This window comes from Octopus sinensis, linkage group LG9 (assembly GCF_006345805.1).
Source record: "Octopus sinensis linkage group LG9, ASM634580v1, whole genome shotgun sequence".
Taxonomy (NCBI): domain Eukaryota; kingdom Metazoa; phylum Mollusca; class Cephalopoda; order Octopoda; family Octopodidae; genus Octopus; species Octopus sinensis.
The window spans coordinates 99482538-99486864 of NC_043005.1; the positions used below are offsets into that span (position 1 = coordinate 99482538).

The 4327-nt window shown below is 38.5% G+C and overlaps 1 pseudogene; it reads left to right on the forward strand.

Moving 5' to 3' along the window:
* The first annotated feature begins 3349 nt into the window (after nucleotides 1-3349).
* Nucleotides 3350-3468, forward strand: LOC115215992 (annotated as a pseudogene).
* The last annotated feature ends 859 nt before the right edge of the window (nucleotides 3469-4327 follow it).

Below are 4327 nucleotides of genomic sequence, written 5' to 3' on the forward strand. Positions count from 1 at the left end.
CAGCCTGAGGCTATAGTAGAAGACATTTGCCCAAGGTGCCATGCAGTGGGACTGAACCCGGAACCATGTGGCTGGTAAGCAAGCTACTTACCACACAGCCACTCCTATGCCTACCTGTATATTTTTTCTTGTCAAATACTCTGAATTTCTTGAAATTCTGCTAAAGAACATTTGTATTTACTGGTCACACATGAGGATTTACAATGGATGTGTATTCTACTTACATTTACTGGTGTCTAATTGTTGGATACTGTTAACCAACTGTGCGTTTTATTGATATCTGCTTGGACGTTTTAATTCCTTTTTCTTTTCTCTCTCTCTCTCTATCTCTCTCTCTATATATATATATACATATATATATATAACTTACTTGGAAAAGGATGCATGGTGTTCGATCCTTGCCTTCGAAATGCAGAGTACATGAAACAGGGACGACTGATGAAGGGGAATATTCTTTATGTTGCATGTCTCACTTCTCAATTTGTTTTTTTTTCATTGTTCGAAAAAAAGTTCGTTTTCTATGTTTTTGTTTTTATGTTTTCGTTTCTCATTGTGTTCAACGTTTTTTTAATGTCCTGTACCCATATACGCATGTATATATACATATATATGTAGGTATGTACATAGATGCATGTATATATATGCATATATTTATATATTATTTATATTATTATTATTATTATTATTATTATTATTATTTAATATATATATATATATATACACACACATATACTTTGAGACTTTGGGTGTTCACACGGGTACTACCCAGTTGCTCTTTCAGCTCACTTAGGCTCAATCTTTTATACAAGTTAACCTAACATCCTCCACTTGAAATATGACATGATACCTCTTAGTCATGGGAAAAGATAGACTGGCAGAACCTTCTCTTTAATCCTGATTATTAAAGATAATTGGAGGCTGATTGCTAATGTTTAGCCCTAGGCTGGATTTTTATCAAGCAGACCGTCTACTGTGTCTTTAGGTATGTGTAAGATGATATCATTCAGGTTATACTTGCTTATTCAAAACAGCAGGGTTTCTTCTGAAATGTTGCTGCTATTTCTTGCAATGTGAAGAAATGCATTGTAACCAGCAGTGTATAACAACATGGAATATTCTGATCAATGCAGTGATAAACATATGTAGAATATTTTCAGAACAAGAGTTCAAGATCTTGGTTTTGAACATCTTGTAGTAGCGCTCATAAAAAAAAATCATTGCCAGGTGTCTTGAGACACAACAAATGTGACAAAAAAAAAAACCACCGTAAACTCAAATTTTCATTATATTAAACTTACAAAAACGAGTATTGATGAAAAAATATATATAGAAGAGTCTTGCTTGTAAATGATTTATTGCAACGATTGAAAAAGATTTTCATCAGGTACGGCAGCCATTTAGATGTCACAGATCTCACTGCAAACTGTATAAAAAACTTGAAGAAGAGCAAAGCAAACATAATCCATAAAACTACTGTTTTCTTCAGTTTTTGTTCCATACAAACTTCATACAAAGATTTTGTTATGTCTTAAATGTTTTTTTACATACACAGATAAACTAGTCGAATAAACAAAGTAAATAAGTTTTTGTGCTATCCATGAAAGTGCTACAGCCTGCAATAATCCAAATGCAATACCTGTGAAAAGACAAGAGCCATACTTTTGGAATTACTGTGCTACATTGCTTTCATAGAAAACAAAACATTGATTCTTGACTCTCCAACCAGAGTGTTATGTGTTCTCTTTGTTGCTTTCACTACAACTACATCTTATATTATTCTGAACTGGTCAATGGCATGACACCTCATTTTATTTCTTTATTGCCTACAGGGGGCTAAACATAAAGGGGACAAACGAGGACAGTGAATGACTGGTACTTTTTTAATCGACCCCAAAAGGATGAAAGGCAAAGTTGATCGCAGTGGAATTTAAACTCAGAACGTAATGGCAGACGAAATACCACTAAGCATTTCGCCTGGCGTGCTAACAATTCTGCCAGCTCATTGCCATAACACCTCATTACAAACCCACTTTGTATATACCAACAAGGAAGCTTCTACAAGTACTCCCAATTTGCTAAAAGTAGCAATCAAATCTCCCTCAAATCATGTGCTATTGTCTTAATAGAAGAAGAGGACATTGACTAATGTAAGTCATAAATCTGTTTAGTCAGAGCTCACTTGGATTGAAACTAAAACAGCTATAGCAACAACAATAACATAGTTAATGTAGGCATCCCTCTGCCACTCGTCTGTAGGGTCTCACTTCTCAGACCCCATGAACTCATTGCCTAATTTTTTTCTCCAATAAAATCCAATCTTTAGGAACTCTCAAATTCCTCTCCCATCCTACTTTAGATAATCATCCTGCAAAAAACTGAAGATCAACTTCATGAATCTGTGAGATACTGCTGTTCTTTTGCTACAGAGACAAAATGTGGAGGCACATGGCCTAGTGGTTAGAGCAGCAGACTCACGGTCGAGGGATTGTGGGTTCAAAACTCAGACTGGGCGATGTGTGTGTTTATGAGCTCCGCACGGCTCCAGCAGAAGGTAATGGCGAACTTCTGTCGACTCTTTAGCCACAACATTCTTTCACTCTTTTCTCTTGCATCTTGCAGCTCACTTGCGATAGACCGGCACCCTGTCCAGGTGGGGAACCTATATGCCAATGAAACCGGGAAACCGGCCCTTATGAGCCAGGCATGGCTCGAGAAGGAACAACACAGATAACAAAGAAAACCGTCTTTTTCCCTTAATCAGTGCATATCATTCTCATCCACAAATTATTAATCTAGTTGATATGTAATTAGTTACATCAGTTATTTTGAAGGTGCATGGCTCAGTGATTAGAGCGTCGTGCTTACAACCGTGAGGTTGTGAGATCAAATCCCGGACCGGGCTGCGTGTTGTGTTCTTGAGCAAGACACTTTATTTCACGTTGCTCCAGTTCACTCAGCTGTAGAAATGAGTTGTGACATCACTGGTGCCATTCTGTATCGCCTTTTGTCTTTCCCTTGGATAACACCTGTGGTGTGGAGAAGAGAGGCTGGTATGGATGGGTGACGACTGGTCTTCCATAAACAACCTTGCCCAGACTTGTGCCTCGAAGGGTAACTTTCTAGGTGCAATCCCATGGTCTTTGTGACCAAAGGGGGTCTCCATCAGTTATTAATCTAGTTGACATGATATTATCCATATGTATTTCAAGAAACCCACCCATGGTTGTTGACTGACTGGTGGATGCTGTAATGCTGTTGAAACAGACATTTATTGATTCACCAATCTGACTTCATTGATGACAATTTTGGTAATCATCCTTCCAGAGTCAAGAAAATTTTCGTCAGAAATGCTTACGGCCATATCACATTGAGAGCACCGATTCTTGTCTGATCACCGAAGTTAAGCAACGTCGAGCCTAGTGAGTACCTAGATGGGTGACTGCATGGGAAACCTAGGTGCTGTAAGTATCACAGGCACAGGAGTGGCTGTGTGGTAAGTAGTTTGCTTACCAACCACATGGTTCCGGGTTCAGTCCCACTGCATGGCACCTTGGGCAAGTGTCTTCTACCAAAGCCTTGTGAGTGGATTTGGTAGACGGAAACTGAAAGAAGCCCGTCGTATATATGTATATATATATATATATATATATGTGTGTGTATATGTTTGTGTGTCAGTGTCTGTCCCCCCAAAATTGCTTGACAACCGATGATGGTGTGTTTATGTCCCTGTAACTTAGCGGTTCAGCAAAAGAGACTGATAGAATAAGTACTAGGCTTATAAAGAATAAGTCCTGGGGTCGATTTGCTTGACTAAAGGTGGTGCACAAGTAAAATGACTGAAACAAGTAAAAGAGTCGCTGTTTTACCTTTCTTTCACAACAAACATACAGCTTACATCATTACCAATGTTATTTTCTTCTTTGTTCTTCTTTCCCATTCATTTTCCAGGCTGATATCGGTTGGTATAGTTTTCTTCCATCATTTGCCATCTGATCTGCGAGTTCTGGTGTGGAAATACTTTGCTTCACTGCTTCACCATGTTTTTCTCTCTCACGGGCAATTCCCACTGGCAATATGTCATACATTTGAGGCAGTAAGCTGGCAGAATCATTAACATGCTTGTCAAAATGCTTTGTGGTATTTCGTCTGCCACTACGTTCTGAGATCACATTCCGCAAAGGTTGACTTTGCCTTTCATCCTTTCGGGGTTGATAAATTAAGTACCAGTTACGCACAGGGGTCGATATAATAGACTTCATCCATCTGTCTGTCCTTGTTTGTCTCCTCTGTGTTTAGCCCCTTGTGGGTAGTAAAGAAATAGGTATTT